This window comes from Python bivittatus, unplaced genomic scaffold (genome assembly GCF_059951505.1).
Source record: "Python bivittatus isolate LINGU-HERP-01145 unplaced genomic scaffold, Pbiv_v1 ctg000700_np1212, whole genome shotgun sequence".
In the NCBI taxonomy this organism is placed as follows: domain Eukaryota; kingdom Metazoa; phylum Chordata; class Lepidosauria; order Squamata; family Pythonidae; genus Python; species Python bivittatus.
This window is the reverse complement of record NW_028277098.1, coordinates 8,464,224-8,488,727: the sequence shown is the minus strand read 5'-3', so window position 1 is coordinate 8,488,727 and position 24,504 is coordinate 8,464,224. Positions and strand designations below refer to the sequence as shown.

The following is a 24,504-nucleotide window of genomic DNA, read 5'->3' as shown; positions in this document are numbered from 1 at the left end:
GACGGTTTGTCCAGCTGGCAGCAATCCAGCTGTATGTGTGTATACCCAAAGGCAGAATGGGAGCCCAGCCTATGCACAAGCCATCTAAAGAGGCTCATAAGAGCTGGGTGAATCTATCCCATGGTCCCCCGACTGCTGCAGCAACAGAAGTACATCAGATTACATCCATGGGAAACAAAAACAGATCGGGATAAGAGGGAAAACTCCTAAACAGCTAAGGATAACCTAAGGCTGCTTCAGATTGATTGATGGATTATCTGCCATCAAGTCAATGTCGACTCTTCGCAATCACACAGACAGATTTTCTTCTTGATAGGCAACCTCAGATATGGATGGAGAATTAGAGATGAAGGCAATGTCACGATGACATGGCAGAAAAATATTGCGGGGGCCTGTTTGTGGCACAGATAGGTGCATGTGAGGAAAAGCTCGGGGAAGGCAGCATTTGGCATAAAACAGAATCAAAGCTAGATTAAGATGAGTACATATTCCAAAGGGACTGAGAGAGAAGTGTGAAGAAGCTCCTGTAACTAAGCACAAATCGTGCCTAGACACAGAAGAGAGGGATTCAAAGATTACTTTTCTGGAAGGTCTTGTTAGATCAGTTTACAAAGTACTAAACTGGAAAGCAGAGGATCGACTAGATCTGGTGCACAAAATACAGAAAGGGCTCAGTATTTAATAACCCCAGGACTGCAAAATTCTTTTTCCTGCCATTAGTTCTAGCTCTTGATAAACTCAGTTTTATTCTAATATTGGCCACAGGTTTTTTTTCAAGATCCACCCTAAAGGTGTTCCATTCCTATTCCATTCCTATTTTTATTCTAGCCAGAACCCATACTTCCATCTGTGATTTGGGTCCCTTTTCCATAGGGGATCAGTAGGGGCCTCCAGCTTTCTGTCACCACTGCCCTCCTACCAAACCCAGGGTTTTCTGTAGCCCTTGGTCTGACAAATCTCAAGAAGATTTGCATGGGGTAATTAAAAGCCTTTACTCACCAAGTGTGCCCTTTTTCAACAATTAATGATGTTTTTCAAAGACCAGGTGGAGATTTTCCTACCAATGTTCCTTCTTAATCGACGCTTGCCTTTGGGTCCTGTTCAGCCAGCGGGACAATTGGGTTCCACGAGGAGTACCGAGGAGTACCGTTCCAAACAAATGGGGTACACCTCATAGATGACCATCGTCATCCTAAGCTGAAACCAGAACCGGGCAGAAGTCTCTTCATCTAGGTCACCAAAAACTGTTGGCCATGGGGTAACCAACTGATTGGGGCATACTTTTACCTGGTGTGAGAGAGCGCCAAATTACGCACAGAGTAGAGAGAAGGCTTTCACTCTTTATTTCTGTACAGAAGCAAAGGGGTACACTCAGGATCAGAATCCAAATCGAGCGCGCAAAGGGGCGCTGTCCAAAGCTTTCTATACATTTCACTAAGCAGGTAACATTCAGCACAATTCTTATTGGCTAAAACAAATCCATGGGTGTATTACGTCATGCACATGCGTACTACAACTATGTACCCCATAATAAGCCATGAGGGGTTGCTCATTGGCATCTCATGTTTACTCCTAGGGGTGTGTTTTTTACTATTATAATGAGGCAAGGGGTACTATCGTTCAACTTTTAACTAGTCCCGTATCAAATCAAAAAAAAGCCGGAGTGACGCGGGAAATCCCTAATGTACAAACACAAAAAGCTCCCAATACACAAACAGCCCATAGCCTTTCTTATTTTTTTCAGATCTGATACCCATTGACCTTGTGTTTTGAAACAGGGGGCAGCTATAGTTCTACCTGGCAGAAGTAGGAATAACTGGGGAGTTATACGTATCACTCAGAGTTGGAAAATTGGGATCTTGGGGCTCATTAAGCTTGGTTTTCTTCTTGCAAACTTTTCATTACCCAACTGAGTAACAGCATTGGTGTTTTGACACAAGGGAGTGGGTGTATGTCTGCAAGAAGAAAACCAAGCTCTGCAAACAGCAAGATCCCAGAAATAGGAAAGCCTGTAACTGGGCCACAAGAATCTTTGACTAACTAGGGCCGCCCATGCTGCTACTAAGACGGAAATCTAGAGCTTCTGTTAATGAAATTTGCAGACAGGGCAAAAGGCAATGATACTTTATTTCAAATTCCAGGGTTGGGAGAATTACAGCATAGGCACCTGCTTCTTTGACTTGCTACACCTCCAGGTTATAGCATACCAATACAGATTTTTAGATATTTCTTGCACAGAAACTTTAAATCAACAGGACAAGAGAAAGAAAGGAGAGGACATCACAGAATGACAGAGAGAATGTCCTGATGGGATTTAATGGACAAGAGGTTGAGCTATTAACAGTGACTAAGAAGAATGCTAACACAACCATTGACAATATCTCTCAAGATCCTGGTGCTTAACAAAAAACCTTGAGGAGGATAAACAGGAAGAATTTTAAACAAAGTAGCCTCCTGAGCATGTAAAGGTCAATCTTAGTTGAGCTCCATCTGAGAGACTTAATCTCTTCAGTGGTGGAGGAAAGATCCAGTAATGCTGAAGATGATTGGCATAACAAAGAAAAAAGCAGGTAGGGATATTCAAGGAATATCAATATATATTCAATATTCAAGGAACAAGGGAGGTAGACTTGTCCTTTTCTAAAGCTCAAGATGGCCATGAGTAAAATGAGGAAACAAGAGCTTAAAGGTACAGCAACATAAAAGAAAGAAAATTAACAGAGAAAAGATATAGGAATATAACATTTCCACAATACTTCCATCTTTAGGCTTACAATCTCTCTGGGCGAATGGTCTGTAGGTATTCACTTCTGCTTTGCTGGGAAAGTAAGGCTGTGTGAATAACCAAATGCTGGCCTTGAGAGACTGCAATTAGAGACCTAGCAGCAGAGGAAACAAAGGCTGGAACACATTTGGATGGAATCTGACCTATCCAAATAAAAAGCATCCTGGAAGGATGAAGTCACTGTGGGTGAAGCAAAAATATATTCAAGAAGTAATTGACCCTAATTTGATCAATTTGTTTGCTGGGAAACTTGCTTTTGACCGGATTAGCTAATAGCCAGGAGCATTGCTAAGATTGATCGCCAGGTGTCTCCCTGGAGCAATTCCTGTCACACCCAAGGATTTGGCAACTTGCCCAGATTCAATTAATGTTCAGGTCCATGCTTTCCCTTCCCAGAAATAACATTTTAAATTTCTTGAGAAATAAGATTAACAGGTGAAAATCTTTACAAAAAGTGTGTCTCTTGACTGACACTTCAGTCAGAGGGACCTTTTGATTGCCCTTTTCCGGCATCAGGAAGGGAGAAAATTACTTTTAAAGACAAGCCTTACAGTAAAGACCAATATTTTGTACCCATACACAATATAAGCTTCAGAAAGGAAGTTCTCAGCAATGAATGCAAGCTGCTGTGAAAACTGCACCTAATTTTTCCTTAATAGCATCAGAACCTAGCAGCTCTGGGAAGTCCATTATATTAAGAAAAAACAGAAACAGGCTGAGAGAATAGGATCTCCCTGTAGAAAAGTACAGTGGTACCTCTAGTTACGAATTTAACCCGTTCCGTGACTCTGGTTGCAACTCGAGTTGGTCGCAACTCGAGGTAAATTTTCCCATAAGGTTCAATGTAAATACAGTTAATCCGTTCCGCCCTCCGAATTTGGTCGCACCACGAGGCAAATTTCCCCCATAAGGTTCAATGTAAATACATACGGTTAAACAATTCTGAAACATATGCATTTTATTTTTAAACCACAAAAACATGAAAATAGTCGAGATGGTCGACTTCGCCATCTTGTACTCCAAGGCCAGATCAGTCACACGAATACCACGATCGTGCTTTTCTATAATGTCCTTCTTCAGTTCAATCGTCACTTTTTTCTTCAAAGCCTTATTCTTGCCAAGCCTGCTCTGCATTTTCTTTGGAGCCATGCTGACAAGCACACCAAACACCTTTCAAACGGCACAAAACACACCACAAGCCTCACCGAACGTCTCCTTGCTACCGCGATCTCGCCCACAGGAAGCCGCGACCATGTGGCAGCAGGGCAAATGGCCGCGGATCCGGTTCGTAACTCAAGGCGGAGTTCGCAAGTCGAGGTAAATTTTTGGGGCTGGAGCTGGTCATATCTCGAAAAATTCGTAAGGAGGGGCGTTCGTAACTCGAGGTACCACTGTACTCTAAAATGTTTATCTATTATTTAGCTATGCTTTGTCTATTTTCCTGGAGCTCTTTTAATTTGTTCCAGGTCCCACTTCCTTCATCATTGTACTTCCTCATTGCCATTCTTGAACAAGAAAGTTCCTCTTCTGTATCTCTCTCTCCTAGAAAGCTTTTCCAAAGGCATTTCCTAATTCAAGCTCATCTGTAGCCACAGCATTCATGAACAACAAAGAATATTATGGCACGGAACTAACACATTTATTATTGCAAAATGTTTCCTAAACTAAACCCACTTTATCAAATGTATGGAGCATTGTCCTGAAGGGAGTATATACAGGTCGTCCTCCCTTACCAATTGCCTCATTTAGCGACCGTTTGAAGTTACAACTGTAACAAAAAAACAGCTTTGTGACCAATCCTCACATTTACAACCGTTGCAGCATCCCATAGTCATATGATTGCCATTCAGGCGCTTTGCAACTGGTGCATATTTACAACTGTGCAGCATGCTGGAGTCACGTGACTGCCATTGGCATACTTCCCAACCAGCTTGTGACAAGCAGAGTTGATGGAGAATGCAGAAGTAAAATCACAATTTATGATCAGGTGATGTTTCAATTAATGACCGCAGTGACTTGCTTAACAACTGAATGGGAAATGATGTCGTAAGTCAGTCGCAGTCGCATGATTTTCTGCGTAGCAACCACATCGCTTAGTGATGGAGTTGCTGGTCCCAATTGTGTCACAAAGTGAGGACTATCTGTATACAGCTATAATGTATATAGTCAGAGGGAAATGAAATGCAAAAGGTACAGGCAATGATAGTTTACCTACAGAGAGCAGTTATTCAGTATGTTCAGTATAACAAATGTTCTGGCTTTGGTGAGTTGATTCAACCAAGTATAATAAGCAGCTGTAGTCTCTCCTTGATCTTTAGGAAAAAATATTCAGTAAATTCTAATCCAATTATTTCACTAGACGCCACTCATTTTTGTAGCCATAGTGAAGTGGAGAAGTGTGGGTAAATGGCTGCATATATCACATTAAAAGATGAGCAGGTGTATGAAGCCCTAATGCTGTGCATGTCATAAGTATGCATTTTGTGGACAACGGAGTTTCATAATACCTGCTCAATCAGAACATCAATTCTGCCTTCCCATGTAAAGCAATGTATCTACTCAATCAAATACAACCCCATAAAACTGAGCCTCTTAACCCACGCTCTCATAAATGATAAATCTTCTTTCTAGGACACAAAAGGATTCTCTCCCCTCTCATTTACATCTCTACCAATTGATGTTGCATGAATAAAATATCCAAGTCATCTAAATCACCAGCTCTCAACCGGGGGCCACATGGCCCCCTGGGGGGCCCTTGGATCTTTTAAGGGGGCCATAAGTGAAAAACATGTAACAGTCCCGTTACACATGCTGAGAGAGCCACAGAAAAGCAAACTGTATTATACCACAAATACTGTCTTGTTGACACCAGAAAACGCACCAGTTACTGTCCCAAGGGTTGCATTAATCAATTAATAAATTATGTTAACAGTAACATTTTGTATGTAATTGTGTATTGTAAACTGCATTAGTAAAATTATCATAAATAAAATCATATATTCTATTTACAAGCCAAGTGTGTAGGTGGCAATCTTTTTCACCAGTAATGGGACCTGGACAGGGGCGCACGGCAAAAAAAGGTTGAGAAATACTGATAATAAACAACAATTCTGCTATTTAGAGAAACTGTTTTCCCCCTCTCAATATAAAGAGCAAGGCCCCTGTATAATTTTTTCCTCCCTTCCCTGTAAATGGTCTTTCCATATTTCTATGGCTGTTCAGTGAGACATGGCAGTTTATTCATTTATTTAATTGGCATTGCAAAAACATCATGTAATCGGGCACCTGAGTGTAGTCATGCACAAACATTTGCTGACACTGTGGGTGCTGGAAAAGTTAATGGCGATTTAAATAAACGCTATGCGTGTGCCTTGCTGTGACAAATAGATGGGTTAATTGCTATTTTTACATGCTAATATGATGTGTTAATTATTAGTTGGGGCCGGTCACTGAGTGAAGTGAATAAGGATCCTGGTGGCAGTATTACCATGTACCCAAAATAAATATCACAACTAAAATGGAGGTCCAAGTGAAAAGATGAAAGATAACACATTTATTTGAATTCAGGATGCAAATAATGCAAAAAAGCACTTTTAATATCACATGTGTGAAAATGTCCTAAGACCTGGAACCAAAAAAAAAACATCTGCTGAATGTATTTGGCTAATTGGGAAGCTTGAGACGAAGTGCAAGGGCCTAATTTTTCTATCCAAACAGAAACTTAAGTCTTTATATCCAGATCCTGGAAGGTTCCTGATAAATCTGAAGTTTTTGAGAGAAATGAGAAAGGGATTGCATGGAAGACCATCTACGTCCTTACAGTTCAAGTCAAACACTTTAACAGCTGCATTAGAATTGGTTGCAGTGAGCAAACCACTCTTCTAAACATGCTTGGGTATATTCAGCCATAGTTTTTAAGATAGTCATCCTTCAGACATGCTTTTTGGAAGTAAGTGCAGCACTGGCTGACCTTGGCTGGTCTCAAATTTGCAACATCAGGCCTGGTTAGTACCTGGACGGGAGATCAGCAGGATATCCCAGGGCTCTAGGCTAGACTGGGCAGTTGAAAAAATATCCCCAAAGAAGGCAAGGGCAAGCCACTTTTCTAATTTACCAAGAAGATGACATGGATGTTCCATATTGTGACCTAAAGTCAAGCTCAACTTTGGGAAATGTTAACTTTATCGAGAAAGAGATCCAATTGAATTCAGGGGGATTTACTTCTGAGTTGGTGCATAGCTTTGGATTATAATGGGTTGACAGCAGTTTGAGAGAGGGTTTCCCATAGTTTGTATGTTTCTTTGACCTTACTATTGCTTCTGATAAAATAGATTTTGTAGGGTTTTGGGAGTACAAAGTTCTGCAAAGGCATTTCATTTTATTTCATTGTTAAGAAAATTTATATACCTTCAATTGGACCCTATGCACTTTACAACATATATAATAAAATACAGTAATAATAATGCAGTAATATAAAATAGAAACAATATATATTTGCAATAAAAACTAAAAACTAGACTTACATTGATGGCTCCAGAATCAATCTTGAAAGACCCTCCAGAAAAAACCAAAAACAGGTCCATCCAGAAAGCCATAAGGTCAGGGACCATCCCCATCTCAGAGGTTAAACTGTTCCATGGGAGGGAAGCCCCTATACAGAATGCCCACCTTTGAGTCTCCTCCATTGCTCCTCCTGATAGGTGAGATCCTCAGTAGGTGTTCTCTGATTGGATTGGGCAGGCAGATTTGATCAAAGAACAGCAGTTTCTTAGCTATCTAGGCCCTAAACCATATAAAGGTGGTGACCAGCACCTTAAATTACCCTCCAAAACACTCCAGTAGGCAATGCAGCTCCCACAGCATTGGTATAATATGGGAGTATCAAGACTGATGAATAAGGCTGTGTTTTATACTAGTTGCAGTTTCCAAGTGGCCATCAAGGACAGATTCGTGCAGAATGAATTACACTAATCTAAGTGAGAGATGAATAATTGTGCTTCCCTTTCCAGGCAAAGCCACAATTGGTGCACCAACTCAAGATGAGCAAAGGCTCTCCTAGTCCATGGTCTCCACCTGCTCCTCTTGCAGGAGCATTAGTCCAGGGGTACTAACTAGTACTAACCAGGCCTGATGTTCAGATTGCAAGCCCATCAAGATTGACTGACTGATAGATAATTCACATTTCTAAAGCCATCCAGTTTCTCAATGACTCCAGGTAAATGTACAGAATTCAAAACCAATGATATAAAACAACATCAGACAAACAAAAAGGAGACCACCATTTTGGTGAATCAGATATAAAAACTTCTGACAGAGGAAACCACATCTCAATCTAGCCCAAAGCCTGGGGAAAGAGCCAATTTTTCAGGGCTCATTTAAAGGCGAGCAGGGTTGGGGCCATTTGAATCTCTGGGGGATGCAGAGGGCAGGCTCCAATGTGGAAAAGGCATGTTTCCAGGTCTCATCATATGATTGTTTAATAGATGGGACCCAGGGCATGTCAGCACTATCTGAGCTTACAGGATGGGCAGAAACAATGGAAGAGAGATGATCCCTCAAATAACTAGGCCCTATGCCATGTAGGGCTTTGTAAGAGATAACCAGCAACCTGAATTGCCCCTGGAAAGATACTGGTAATCAGTGCAGCTCCCAAGTCGAGGTGTTATATGGGCATACACAACATGCCCACAATTACTTGTGCTGCTGCATTCTGGACCAATTGAAGTTTCCAAGTGGTCTTCATAGGTAGCCCCATATAGAGTGCATTGTAGTTGTCCACATGAAAGGTGACTAAGACATGAATGACTGTGAGAAGGGTCACCCAGTCCGAGAACAGGTACAAATGATAGACAAGACAAATCTGTGGGAAGGCCTTCCTCACCACAACTGCCACCTGCTCTTCAAGCAGGAACTGAGAGTATGAAAGATCCCCAAATTGTGTACCTGTTCTGTCTGGGAAAGTGCAACCCCATTCAGAACCAGACAAGGAAAGTCCCTGGACCCAGAAGGTCCAGGCTCCCAGAGCCACTCAGTTTTGCTTACATTTGTCCCTCTTCATTCAGACCCCCACCTTCCAGGCATTGGGGCAAAATCTTCACTCAGTCATCCAGATGTGAAGATATATAGCTGAATATCATCAGCATACTGATGATACCTGACCCTGTGCCAACAGATGATTTCGTCCAGCAGCTTCATGTAGATGTTAAACACAATAGGTAAACTTTGTGGCACCCTCCTGATCAGAGATGGATCTCTCCATCAATATTGAATGGAGCAAGCCATGGAGAAAGGAGAAGAACTACTGCAACACTGTACCCCACCTCCCACTTCCAATCCCTGTAATTGGTCCAGAAGGATATCATGACTCATGGTATTAAAGGACCCCAAGAGAACAAGGAAAACCAGGACTGTATAGTCCTGGAATCAGTAAGCTTCTGTATTAACTGCCACTTCAGTTGTTTGGGTTGAGTCTAATCCTATTTCTTTCCATCCAGTGTCTCCAGAGGTTGGTTCAGGACATCTACTGCATCTCCCATTTGGTCCAGGGTGGAGATTTACAACTGGGAATCATCAGCATACTGATGATAGTTCATCTGAACTTAACTTTAACTCTCTTTTTTTTCTTTACTTTAATTGTTTAAGTTTGGACTGAAGGGCTCTCCTAGACATTATTGAATCCTGAAGATTTCCATATGGTGTTTGGGGATTAGCCAGCAATCTGGAAGGCAGTTCAGTTGAACATCTTGCTGGAACTGAGAGGTGACCAGGGTGCTTGGTAAGACTGCTGCTGAGTGGCCTCTCCTTGCCCACTGAGCCCAACCATCTCCTTGGATTTCTGTGGAGCTCCTGGAAAATGGAGTGAAGAGATGCTTGGAGCAAAGCCTGCGGAAAACAAGAAGGTCATGTTTCATCTGCTCTAATGTAAAAATCAGATCTATTTACCAGAAGTGAAAGTGGGAAAAAGGATGAAGAACAGTTTCTTTTTCAAAAAACAGTTAAATCTGTCAGGAAAAGGGATTTGTTAGCTTGTCCCCTATGAAGGTGCAGTACTTTAAGTATCACAGTCTTGCCAGACAGAGAAGACTTTGTTACAGTTAATGAAAATATGTTGCCATATTTGCCAATGCTGTTAGCAGAGTTGTTTTAAAAAGCAAGAAATCTGATTGTCTTGATGAATCCATATTTATAAGAGAAAAAAGTAGCACTACAGTCCTGATACAGTATGACAACATATTGCATGCATTTCAATAATTTTTCTTCCAACTAACAATATATAATTTAAAGCCCTCCCCAACTTCTTTAATTACTGTTTTCTTCTTGTTCTGCACATTAGTCTCTTTTATCTGTCACTGTTGCCTGATGGAAGAAGTGACAAGCTATAATTTTATTTTCTGCTTGAAACTCAGGTTTTCAACTGACAGAGAAGACTTCGTTCCAAAGATTATTCAGGATTAAAGGATGACTCATTTGAAATTCTCCAGTACAAAAAAGAGGCAATGAAGCAATACTTTCAAGACATATTTTCAGGACACTTGAACCCTTGTTCTCTTTGGAAATGTGGGATATTGAGGTATCTAACATTGTCCTCAGGATTATAACTTGAAAAGACCCAGGCTCTCTCTGTACATATGTGTATGGCTGCGTGTGTTAATTCGTCTGGCAAAGACCATTCTACTGATCAAACTTCCTTCTGGTTAGTGAAGCAGATACAGGTCAAGCCTTTGGCACAAGTATTGTGTTCTTATTAAGATGATGATCTTTGAACTTAGAAGGTTATCTGTATTTATTGTTTGGACTGGGTTATGATGTTCCCTTCTTCCAGTGTTCACTTCCCTCTTTCCTCCCCTCATCCACAAAATCTTTGACTGAAAATTTGAAACCATAGGTTTGAAATGGCAACAGAAAGGCCCAGAATCATTATGGCTGTGGGCCTGGTAGCAAAATGAGTTCTAAAACCAAATCCCTATCCAGGCACCTCAGTTGATGTCCATGACTCAAAACTAAATGGGGTGGCTGCCTCGAGAGTTTTTACATTTTCCTAGGAGTTTTGTATTTTGTTTTTTTAAAAAAGCAGAATCTCACCAACTGGTACAAAAGCCCTACACCTGCATTTCAAAAAATTCTGAGCCAGGAATCTATTTTGAGTATCAGAACTAATTACAGTTGCATTTCTTCTAAATCCAACTCATTCTTGTAAGAAAGAGAGGGGCGAGGCAGGGTTGGCCTCGGTACTGAATGCAGCCCACAGGACCTTCCTAGCCAGTGGGCTAAGGTCAGGTGGAGACCATTCCTTAAACCCTTTTCCTTTTCCTGCACACAGAGTCATTTTGCTATTTAATTCAGTGAACAAGGAAGCAGTTATGTGCTTTAGGCCCAGAAATTTTCTCAGATGCCCTATCAGACCATACGTTGATATATCCTAGCCATGTGCATTGTTGACACATATTCTAGGAATATGGCTTTCATGAGTTCTTTGTGGACCCCAAAGAATCCTACCTTGTGGAAGAAGAATCCAACCTTGTGAATCATTCTTTAATTTTCTGGCCAGGGAGGGGTCATAAAACCAGGGCATTAGTCCAGCTACTTTTTTTTTTTTAAATTAATTAATTAATTAAATTTCTGGCCCGCCCATCTCCCCCTGATGGGGGAACTCTGGGCGACTCACAACAAACATTAAAAACATAAATATATATAAATACATAAAACATCAATTATGCTATGTTAAAGCTTCTTTGGAGGTTCTAGTAGGGGAGAGTGCAGCTTTTGTATACCCTTGACAGAAGATCAGACGCATCCTTCTATCAGGGATGCAACTTTGGGAGGGAGCACGTGGAGCAGTGAGGTAGGAAGGGGACACCCACCTAGCCAGCCAAACCAGCCAAATTAACCCTGGTGATAGATGTTGCAGCTAGATTGCCCTCACATCCAATATTATGACTCTTTAAGAGTCAGTGTTTCTCCAAAGGATTCTGCTCAGTTTGCTCTCTGGGACACTGTCATCTACACATTTTTAAAATGACATTAGTATTATTCTAGGATTAGCAAATCTGTGATGCAAAAATCCAGATGACCACTAGATGGCAAGACAAAGTTACAAAAAACTATGTTTTTGCAGCTTTTTAGTGGTTGTCATTGACCAGATTTTTGCAACCTACATCTGATAGCCCTAGTTATCTGGATGTCTGAAGACAATAACAGTTCTCTCTCATGAGCAGTTTAAATCTGGTCTTTGTCTAAATAAAAAAAAATGTGGAATGAAGTTAAATTTAATTTGAAATTAAGTGAAATTAAATTGAATATTAAATTAAATTTAAAATTAAAATTAAAGTGATGGAAAGGAGATCTGACAGTGAATTTCTTAATTTTCTTTGCATTAAATATTGCTTAAAACAAGGCAGAGAAAGCACACAGAACATGGGTTCTGGAATTCTTTGCCACCCTTAATAGCAACTTCACTTTAGGTCATGTGATCAGGAGGGAACAGGGAGGGGATTTTAAGAAGGAAGCAGTGGCAGCATTCCAAACTACTGTCCATAGGAATATATTGTTGGGAGATTATTTTTTTTCTCTGATCCTCCTGTCACATCTGATCCATTTCCAAAGCCAGTCTTTCTTTTCCCAGCTTTTCCTGTTTTATGAAACTTGGTTCCATTCTCTTTTCAGAGAGTTATCCTGCTTGCAGATAGATGGACAGATGAAAGTTTTGAGTCCCCTTATATAATTTCTTCCCAATATTCTATTGGGTTGGAAAGAATAAAAAGGGGGATAATATCTAGATAATAGTTTGGTGTAGTGGTTACGGCACCAGGCTAGAAACCAGGAGACTGTGAGTTCTAGCCCTGCCTTAGGCACGAAGCCAGCTGGGTGACCTTGGGCTAGCCATTCTCTCTCAGCCCTGGGAAGGAGGCAAGGGCAAACTACTTCGGGGGGGGGGGGGGAACTCTTGCCAAGAAAACTGCAGGGACTAGTCCAGGCAGTCACCAGGACTCAAAAACTGACTCAGGCACACACACACACGCGCGCGCACACACACACACACACAAATCTAATAATAACCAAACATTAATACTCACAAATCTATGTGAAATTAAAAACATCAAATTTGTGATCACCAAACCAAATCTGATAACTATATTTTAAAATGGAGAAGCCTTATTATTTCTAATTGGAATTTACCTGATCCCAACAACTGTATCAATATAACCAATTAGAGTTTATTAAAACATATCTTATTGGAGGAACAGAATTTGGGAAGAATTTCATTGTTATGTTGCTAGTATATGCTGTAAATACTACAGAATCAGCAGGTTGGTGTAGAGAATCAGGGAGACAACCTTGAAGAAAATAGGCAAGAACCATCACATAAGCAAAGACGGCTGGAGCATTCCTTAAGTCCTCAGAAACAAGATAGTATTTGGAAGATACTTGGGCAGATCCTCCCTGATTCATTGGGAAGAGTTGTAAAGCATAATCAGGCGTATAAGGTTCTGTTATTATAGCCAGTCTGGTCTATAATAGTTCTAGTCTTCCTGTGGAATCTGTTTCCTGAACTGGTCTACCCTGAATGGCCGATAGTTAGTAACAAGCCTCCTAGTTGTTTAGCAATGCTCTGGGTGTTTCATTATATATTTTACTACTTCTTTAGGGGATAACATACCACTGGCATACCTGTATAGCTATTTCTTAAAACCTATTTCATACACTCTAAAACAGTCATGTGGCTCAGAATTCTGGGAATGGTAGTCCAACCTGCCTAAGAACCTCAGCATCTGATGCCTTATATAAGGAGCCATGTAACCATAGAGCAAGTCACTGTCATTTTCTAGTCCCTCCACGCTTCGTAAATGAGGCCAGTTGCTTTGGTGCTCAAGCTCAAATCAAGCTATTACATTTGCTGTCAGTTGAGAAAAGTCTCAAACTGACACCGTATTGTGAGAGCTGCAGGCTGCAGAGAATTTAAGGAACCACTTACAGATGTAAATGACATCTGTATTCCTTCCTTCTGCTGTGCAGCCACACCAGTAATGTTCCCTGAGCTCATTAGGAGAATCATTAAGGTGTCTCTATTTGTAGAGAGGAGTGATGTCTGTTTCTTGGACTATCCTCTCCTGTTTCCATAGGGACTCTCTGAAAATCAAAGTGATTCCATTTTTAAAAAGAGACATCTCTAAATATTTCAACACTAATCATGCTGTCTTAGATAAATGCCTGATAATTCAAGTATTTCCTATGCCCAGAGGAGTCTAATATTGTAATGAATTGGTATGATGAACTACACAAATTATAATGGATGTGGTTTCATGGCTACACCCTTCTTAAAATCCTTAATATTTCCCCTTGATCCAGCAAGGGAGGTGCGTGCCTAACAGCATGGATGATTTCCTTTGCTCATTTGCCAGCTACACCTGTCAAAGAGATGCAAGTTTGCCATTACTGGTGGCATTACATACTGTGGGTGACACGAAAGAAAGACAAAATAAAACCTTGGCAGCATCTTTAATAACACCCACCTGCGGTCAGATTGTGCAATTTACAAGTTAAAGGTCAATAATTTAAATGCAGCAGGTTCAGGATCTTGGGAAGATTGAAAATGTATCCAGACTCTCAACCCAATTGCTGCTACTATATTTATGGAAAAACACAGAGAAACAGAAATCCTAGGGAAGATACCTTAGTCCCAGGCCTGCAGCTAAATCCTTGGGAGACAGACAAAGAATTGGGGATCCTCCTTCTTTGAGCCAGCCTGAGCCATACAATTTAACCAGAAAAAATTAGATTGGGGCAAAGGACATTTGGGTGGTGGTGGTGGCCCCCATAGACCCTCTCTACCAATGGGCCTGCTTGTGCCATTAAGAAGCTAACTTAGTGTTACATTCTTAATAAAGTGTTACTGAAGTTTTCTTCCTGTTGGAGAAATTGAGTGAAATGGTCTCTCCAATTCTCACCTGTTCCTTGGGCTTTGCCATGGTCATTAGCTCTGCTTTTGCAGGGTTATCTTTAGTTCACCATACATCCCCTGGAAGCCCTGCAGTCTTCTTAAAAGAGTAACAACTGATGGGTGGAGATCTTTTAGTAACTGGGACTTTTCAAGTGGTGGCTTAACTATCCCCAAGATTCACCTTTTCTCAATAAAATTCCGGAACATTCAGAAAACTGTGGTTTCTTTAAGTGATAGCTCTCTTGCTACTTAAAGGACATTTCTCAATTTCTGGATTCAATAAGGAGATGAATCATTAGTGGCTTCCAATCTGCTGCTTAGTTGGTCTTGGTTCCTTGTCATCATGAATAAAGCTTCCCTATGGATGCATAGATACCATTTGGAAAAAGAAGCCTTCCTACAAACTTGCTAGGCACGATATTTTCATTGTCTGTTCCTGCCAAAAATCTCATCTTGATACAAGTGGGGGAGGGGAAGAGAGAAGGACTCATGCAGGCAATAAGGAAGCCTCACATTCAGCAATACCCATTTAGCACCTCTCTCTTTTGTTTTCCAGAAAGAAAAATGAACTTGTACAAATGATCCCACATTCAATTCCTGGTATTGATTTCTCTTTAGGGTGAGCAAGACTTCTGTCAATAGCTCTGAATTGATGATCATGGTTTAGAGCTAAGAAGACCAGTGGTATGACTCAGAATGAACATTCCTTTGTCTTTTAGGAATGGTGCTGATTCCTATGCCTTTTAGCTTGGTGCTGATCAATTTTTCAAAAAAATACATATAGAGCCAAGTCATTAATATCAATGCCCTAGATGCCCTTTTTAAGAAAATGAAGCAAAAGCTGAGGTAACTTAGTTTAATCAAGAAATTCCCCTCCTTATTAAATAGTCCGTATTTAATATTTTACTAGCAACTTTCTATTATAGCTCAATTGAACTCATAAAGCCTAAGAAACAGGTATGATTTTAACTTTTCACCTTGCCAATTAAAATCAGCACTCCATGAAATTAATCTTTCAAATTTGATTAAGCTACCAATTAGCCTGTTAACCTGGCAGCCTGAATGATTATTGCTATCATCAAAGTAATGAGGGAAACAAGTAGCAGTCATGCTAGTAGTATCTTTAACTATTAGAAAAGAGTAAGGTATGGATTCACGACTCCTGTTTACAGGCGGCAGCCATGGCCAGGAGGGCCTTTGCACAGCTTCCTATTGTGTACCAGTTGTACCCATTCCTGGAGTGGGAGGCTCTGCTCTCAGTAACTCATGCCCTGGTCACCTCTTGAATGGATTACTGTGATGCGCTCCTCCTGGGGCTGCCCTTGAAGAGCATATGGAAGTTGCAGCTGGTGCAAAGTGCAGCAGTGTGGGCAGTTATCTGTGCACCTAGATCAGCACAAGTTACACCTCTGCTCCACGAGCTGCACTGGCTACCAGTATGCTTCCAGGTTCAATTCAAGTTGCTGGTAATGACCTGTAAAGCCCTATATGGTATGAGATTGGGATATTTGAGGGACCACCTTTTCCCAGGTACATCTACTGTCCCATCAGGTCTGGCAGGAGAAGCATGCTGTGCTTCTCCCGTCTTTGGAGAAATGTTATCTGACAGGACCCAGGAAGAGAGTCTTTTCTGCTGTGGTGCCTGTCCTTTGGAACATTATCCCCCCAGAGCTCAGATTAGCCCCCACCTAATTAGTTCTTTAGGAAGGCCCTGAAAAAGTGGGTCTGCCATCGTGCTTGGGGGGTCTGGTGGTAGTGGAGAGCCTCTTCAATGGTTGTGTTGAATGTGAGGTACTGACTGGCTGCTGCTGCTGATTATGGTTGTTTTTCTGCTTTAATGTAGTGTTTATTGATGGTTTATATGTTTGTAATTTTTTAATTGTTTTGTGGTTTAGGTATTGTTTTAATTGTTATGAGCTGCCCAGAATCAATGAGGTGAGGGGGGTGGCTATACAAATTGAATGAATGAATAAATGAATGAATGAATTCCTCATGCACAGCTCCCCTATTATAAAAGAGAAGATCAAACCAGATTGTACTTTTGGACTTTAATTAATTCTATATGAAGTTAGTAGGACCATTGTTCTCACTAATGTAAAAAAGATGGCCCTCTGCCATTACCCAGTAGCATTACTCTGGGATTTTTCCTCTATTAAGTGTTGTTCTTAAGCACTTTTTGTAAAGATTCTGGTGCAAAGAGAGTCTAAGCATGTGAGGATCAACAGGGGTCAGTCCTGGGGAGTTGGTGTTACTTAGGACCCTTCTAAGAAACAGAATCCTAAAACCCATCCTGGGAGGTCATAATGCCTGACATTGCCCCACAAGATAGGAATGGATGCAGAAATGGAATCTATATAGCTCATCATTATTCATTTATTAACATTATTCATTATAATTCTCTTTACCTATGTTATTTTGACTGTGAAGGTAAACTATATACTAGATGGACACTTAGCAAAGATCATGGCCCTGGTTTAGATTAATGCTTGTTTACATTGCTACCAGGTTTCTGTTTCAAACCCACCATTCTCAGGGCAACATATTTCTCCCATGGGAACTGTCCCTGGTCCTGAATATCATGGCAGCACTATGTAGTAATATGACATCAGGAGTCATATTAGATGGGAAAGTGAATGTGTTCTAAGCAGAAAGTACTCACATATCCAAAATAAAGGCCATGTCTTACTTAAACTTCATAAACTTTTTAAAATAAAATGATTCTCCTCCATACCTCTCCCACTATCTCCATTCTTTAAACATATTGAAAATCAGTGGCTGCTGAAAAAAAGCAGGAGATTGTACATGCACCTACATAAGCACCTACATACAAGCCTTGGGGAGCATGATCCTTGGACCACAGACTGTGTTCTCGTTATGTACATCACCTTTCCTCATTTGGTCAAGATCAACCCACTTCAGTTTTTGTTCAAGTCTGGCAGGTTTCAAGCGTGATATAATAAGACATTGCATTAAATTCAATAAAATGAAAGCTTGATTGCATGAATGGCAACACTAGTAGATGGTTACTCTTTAAATGTACCCTGTTTGCCACTAGTTGTCTCTCCATTTCCTTGGAACATCTTGTGCTTTATTTCTCCACTGATAATGTTGATCCCTCTGGGTAGCCGCTGCCCTGGTTTCCAAAATAACAAATGCACAGATATAATTAAACCCTCACATAACGATGCTCATTTGGAAAACATTCCCATCACTTCCTTTCCTGTTAAACACCATGTTCCTGTCAGTCTGTGGCTGTCACTTTGACATGTTACTGTTTTCAAATGAAGTAGAGTTGGCTTCTTGTTTACAACACATTGCAAAGTAACTGGCAGATATATTTTTAACAAGCAAAGTTGAGAACATGGCAGACCTCTCCCAAATTGCTACTAATTGTGGGATGTCAGTGTTGCTAATTGAGTCACATATTGTTTGGAAATGTAAAAGGCTGGCACAAAGTTCTTTTGCTTCATCTCTATTCCATAGAAACAGAATATTGAAATGCATTGCTTTCTAGCTCCACCTCCCCAAATCCTATTTGAGAGGCAGAACTCAACCTCCCTAAATGGGAAGCGAACACCTATTTTGGAAATGATCCTAGAAGAGGTGGGTAACCTGTAGCCCTTCAAATGTTGAACTGCAATTCCTGTCCTCCCTCCCCATTGGTCGTGCTATTTTAGGCTCATGTGAGTTGAAGTTCAATATCTGGCAGCTTTCTTAATGTACCCAACACTTTCTTAATGTACAAGTGAGGAAATGGCAAGCAGTAAGCCAGATGAGTCCATCTCCCCATCCAGTCCATGAATGCTGGGAAAATGTCTCAGCTCAGAGGCTTCAGAAGGCCACTTTAGCCCAATCCAGGAATTTAAATTTTAAATTAATTAGAAATAAATTTCACAATACCAGGCAGCTCTGAAACAGCCACCATCTCCTTTCCCATTAGAAGCATCCATAGGATCCACTGTTTTCATCAAAATGATGAAAGTAGCATCATGCCACAAGCTCTGCTGCTTTTGTGCATGCAACATCACAGTACCCATACAAAATGGCCGGAGCTTCCATGGCATTGGTGCAATGTTGCTTTCACCATTTCTTTGCCTTCCTGCAGATGCTGCGGCTTCACACAAATAGTCCAGGACTCTGCCTCCATGTTGCAATTCTGTCTTAGGCCCAGAAATATGTAGGGGAAAAGAAGGTGAAGAATGGAAGAGAGTTGCTCAGTGCATCCATTTCAATGTGGATCCTTCAGAGGATACTAGGGAATTAGGATGTAGCAACCAGGATGGGTAGGCAGAAACAATTGTCCAGAAAATATTGGACAGAGGAAAAACAGAGCTGTATTTTCCAAGGTGGAGAAAGGATGAAGAGTTGAATAGCTGAGGAAGTGTTTTAGGAAGCCCCCAAAGAATACCTGGCCCTGAAGCCATGGAAGGTCTTCCTTCCTGCCATTTTCCTGCCTAGCAGTTGTTGTTGTTGTTGTTGTTGTTGTTTTTCAGTCACTTCTAACTCTTTGTGACCCAAGAGGCAACAGTATTCCACCAGGAATCTTTGAGTTCTTATGAATGAATGTTTATGTCATCAGTGACAGTCTCTAGCCATCTTGCCTTCTATTCTGTTAGCCTCTTTATTTATTTATCTTAAAAAACTTTCCATTGGTGCTGACTGAAGGGTGTTTTTTTTTTTTTAATTACTCTGGGAAAACATTTCATTTGGAAGGGGAGGAGGGGTTACCACAGCATTTGGAAGTACTGCCATTCTTTCTTTCCCAATCTACAACAACAAAATTGGACAGTGGCAACTTTCAGGGAAGTGGGGGCAAAAAACAAGTACTTCATCCGTCTTCTGGCTGCTATATCCTTCCCACTGCTCCTCCTGGTCTTAGGCCCCACTCACTTGACTGAGGCTCCAGATACTCATTTCTGTCATAGGCCTGTCTGGAACCTTGACTGGGTAGAATATGGGAAAAAAAGGATTGCAATGAAAAAGTGTTAATCAAGAGAAGTATTAGCACTTTTCTTCCTGCCCTTTGCTTCATTCCTGCAAATCATCTCCTCTCCACCTCAAGTTACAAAAGGAAAGCAATTCTCTGGATGTGTAAATTAATGTAGATGTGTAATATGTAATTGATTGTATGGAAGGCTACACAATGAATAAGCAGATTATTCCAGGCAGCTGAACTGAATTTGCTTTTAGCACTAATATGTCAGGAAGAGAAGGCGTTAAAAGGGTAAAAAATGAAGTACTGTTATTTTACGTTCACCCCCTTCCTTTCTGACAATCATCAAAGCATTTGCAGATTTCCCCCCCCCCCCCTTAGAGATATTTAGGGTGAATTGGGATGTTTGTGAGGCTGGTTAGTTCTACTGGAATTATGGTAGATGTCTTTACAAAGGAAGTGGAAATTCTGAGTCTTCAAGGACACCAATTTAGGGAGCAAGAGGCTCTAAGCTAGGCAGGCCTTGTTAGAAGTTTGATGAAAGTATAAACTCCACAGGAATGCAGAACAGAAAGGAAAAGGAATGTGGAAGTTAGATAAAAATTGGATTAAATTTCTATATAAATGTTGACATTTTTGCTAAGCAGCCTGTTGAGCTCGGTCATCCATTTATTTGAATTCACAGGCTAAATTTCACTTTGCTTTTGTATGGCAAAATGTCTTGAAGAAATGCTTTCAAATGAAAGCATCTGAGATTAGAAGACATAATAAAAATAGGAAACTATCCTTATCAGCTTTTATAATGTGCAGCAAGCAGATTCCACCTTATCTCTTCCAGAAGTGACATATTCTGGTTCTTTCTTCTCCTGCTAGCCTTTTCACATACATAAAACCCGACATAGCTGTTTATGAATAAGTAGTCATGCATGCTATGTGAGCCACAAGAGTGGACTCTTGATCCTGAAAAGAAATTCCACCATTATATTTAACAATAGAATTCAAACTGCCCAATATGTATGTTGCAAAAAACTTCATTTTCAGCAGAAGACGTGAATTCCATTCCCACTAGGTGATCTACTCATTGGTATTATCATTTTTAGGTATTTACTGAAAGATAGTAAAGATAGAATTTACTGCTGGCAAAACAAAGACCTTGGCTTATTAGCTGAAAGTACAGACACTTGTGCATTACAAACAGCATCTGCACTGTTCAGGACCATCTCCAGGTTTCCGCAATCCAATTTTATTGCCCTTGTTCAGGAGCAGAGTTGATATATTTTTGGATCAACTGGTGTGAAGCTAATTTGCAGGAATGAAAATGGTAGTGTGGAAGTGCCCTAACTCCTTCTCAGCCTAAACATCCTAATCAGCTGAAGCAGATGTTTCTTACAATGGGTTCTGTTTTAACAAACTTTTTATTATAACAGGCCAGCAGGCTATTCCATTTCTACTTCCATATGGTCTCCTATTGTCACGCTTTTCCTCAGCAGGCTGGACTAGAAATAATTAAACAGACACATAAAAATCCAGGAACTTCTGATTATTTTATTTTAGAAAAGCTAATGACCATTGCAAAAGAATTCCAGTGACTGCTGTGTATCAAATACAAACTCTATTTATAATCCTTGCTTCTCTTTCTCCTTCCTGACTTATTTAAGGGACTAGAAGTAACTGTTTGAGAGCAGGAGATAACTGTTTTTATCAGTTCTTGTTTTGGTAACAACCAGATCTGATATCTGGCTGTTTATGTTTGACCCTGTGAAAACTAATTTTCACCTCAATCTATTTATCTGATTCCTTAATGCCAATTTTTTAAAATATCTCAAATGACAATTGTTGTGCAGCTGTTTTTGTGGTACCAGAAAACCCTTATGAAATAAACTTCAAAAATTGTCTGAAGCTCTGTTTGGTACATGCTATAGCCGTAAAAACTATTAGCAAATGCCATTTGATACTATGCTACTCTAGCTCGTAGTTCCTCCAAGAGAGCCAATATACCACAAATAAGTCAAGAAGCAGAGCAATAATAGTTCATCTGCATGATACATTACTGTACATATCAAAACAACGGCTGTCTTTAAAAAAAAATGGAATGTTATGGCAAAGGATACCTGCACTTAAGAAAATTATGCTATTTTGGCTTTCAAAAGAAGTAAGATTTTCCATTGTCTGAAAAGTAGTAGGAAGAAGCATAGAGAAAACAAAGGATAATGATTTGATGACAATATGTGTAGAGAGCTTGTACATTCTGCAAAAACAACATTTGGCTATTGCAGGGTAGAACATAGTATGGGAACTTAGGTGACTTCAAATAAGTGATCCTTTAAATTTTTTGTTGCCCAGAACATTCATAAAACAAACAGGAATACTGTATCATACAACATGCAACAGGTGGTTCAGAAGGCCTCTTTCACCACTTCACTGTGTTTGCATTGATTTTATTGAGGTCTTTAGAGCTAGGTGTATGGAGGTTTGTATGGGGATGAAAGTCTACCCAACATACTTTGAATTTATGTTATAACATACCCATATGGATGTAATGATGACTTGACAGACCATTTAGTTTTGGAAAAGTTGTTCCTGGTGGATGACAAAGATTTGAGAAACAAAGAGAAGGTGTGTGTGTGTGTGTGTGTGTGTGAGAAAGAGAAAGGTAGCTACTGTTACACTACCTTCCAAATCCTGCCTGATATTCTCCCTACCACCAATGGCTCCAAACAAATGTAAGCATTCACTTAAGCCCTCTTACAAGGTGACAAAACTACTATGTAAAGCGGTAAAAAAACAGGTGTAGAAAACAATAATCTCTGCTCTTGACCAATTTCTGAATATTTCTCAGCAAACCATTTTTTTGCAATGAAAAAAGGATACTGGGTTCTTAATATTCATAGTTGTACACACTATATAGTTTGGGGCTTACATTGCCTTCTGCTTTTTAAAAAAAGTCTCCCTGAACAATATGTCTGGTAGTATATGACTGTTCAAGATTTTTAGTGCTTTTGGGTAGAATTAAAGATGTGGAGGACCAAAAAGGTGTTTCACTGCAAAATGTGAATGTGAATATTTTGCTTCTCTACTGAGAGTTCTTAAATTCATTCTCAATATATATGAGGGTAGAAACAGGGTCAGAATTTGAACGATGGTTACTTATAGCAGCATTTGAGCCTTGCCTTGTGCTGCCCTAGAAATATGCTGTAGAACCTGCCATAGGGCAGTATGGAAACAGTGGAACATCTATTTGGCAATTATAACTTATTTTATTACCTCCTTTGACTTGCAATGCATTGGCAGTCCTAAATCTTATCATGGAATACTAATTTGGGGGTAAAAATACTGTACGCTTTCTTAGGTGTTTGACTGATTGATTCATAGGTTAGGAAAAGATACGTTAGTCATGTATCTTCATTTCTACTTCTGTTTGCATCAGATTGTTTGACAGAATATCAGATCCAAGCAGAATCCCAGCTGAGTGACTATTTCTCTTTCTGTTCCTTCCTTCTTCCTTTCCTTCCTAGAGATCGGGGGAGTCATTTTGTCAAGGATTTGCTCAGAATTGACATTGGCCTTGCACCATAGTTTTTGGTTTATCTCCCTATTCCAGGTCTACTGTTACCAGTAGAGTAGTAGGAAGTTTCAGGCAGCAGCTTTGACATGATCAGTTCCTTTATGAAAGCATTGATGGTATTTGTGATATCAGTTGACTTACAAATGTACACGTTGTAAATGCAGAAGCTTACATCAAGACATATAGTCTTTTAAGATAGCAACACTTTTTCCTAAAACAAGGCTTAGCTCTGGGGCCCTTCAGACAGCTTTGAAAATCAGATATTTTCTTTTCCAGCTGACTACATTACAATTTTCCCAACTCAAGCACATACATAAAGGCACAACATTGCTTTCAGTTCCTGTCCCCAAAATACCTAGTAGCTGCCAGCTATCAAAAGCCATTAAGCAAACAGTCTATTTTGGAGTGAACTGTATTCTCAGGACATCTACTTCAAGCACTGGTCAGTATGACAAACGTGTATTTTGCCAAACAAAAGGACTTTATTAGGTTCTATAATAAAACTGACGATGGTAATCTGTACATCTGTAAGAGCTTCAGATGTACAGAACATGTGCACTCAACCATAATAGTGATATTATAACAAATTCCAAAGAGAAATGACAGTAAAGTGTGGGCTTTCTTTTGACAACATTTTCTTTTCCTTCTGAATTACCTTGGAAGCAAATTTCATATGACATTTTAGGCACTTCCACATGGGCATTTTCACCAGTTCAGATTGGCTCAGAAGTACCGTTCCTAAGATTTCAGCAGTATTTAAGAGGAATGTTGCTGTTTTTCATTCTACATCACTTTCTCTGAAACTACAGCAAAACTAAATTTTTATTTTGCAGAATGATTGACTTTCCCACTGGGGAGAACTCCTTTACCTCATCTCTTGGCTATTATACTATAGAGTCACTTTGTGTGAGATGGGCGGCTATATAAATGCAACAAATAAATAAATAAATAAATACTTAACACAACCATTTCTTTATTTCTCTCTCTCCTAAAGCTTTAATACCATGTTTCTGATCCCTGTCTGCAGGCATTGTTTGGAATACAAATTTGTTTCTCTCCCTGCAATAGCATGCAACTAGAGTTAAAGGTACAGTATGGGTAGAGTCTGTTACTCTTTCATCTTCATAGCTTGCAAACTTTCTTCATAGCAGCTGCTAAGCTTTGTTGTGGGAGGGTGTGTGTGTGTGTGTGTGCATGTGTACAAGGGGGTTGGGGTTTTTTGTTTTGCGGGAAACCAGATAACTGCTCAGTAAATGAACTAAAATGTGGATGGGGGAATATCA

At 40.1% G+C, this 24,504-nt stretch overlaps 1 long non-coding RNA gene across 2 annotated transcripts in view; it reads left to right on the top strand.

Annotated features, from left to right (window-relative positions):
• Positions 1-24,504, top strand: part of LOC148214127 (uncharacterized) — a 36,029-nt gene that overhangs the window by 5,082 nt on the left and 6,443 nt on the right. Inside the window, exons 2-3 of one of the 2 annotated variants that reach the window (XR_015798581.1) lie at positions 9,428-9,684; positions 10,192-24,235. This is a non-coding gene — a long non-coding RNA (uncharacterized LOC148214127). Of the gene's footprint in view, positions 1-9,427; positions 9,685-10,191; positions 24,236-24,504 lie in introns of those variants that run through there. The other variant, XR_015798582.1, reaches the window with a different exon arrangement.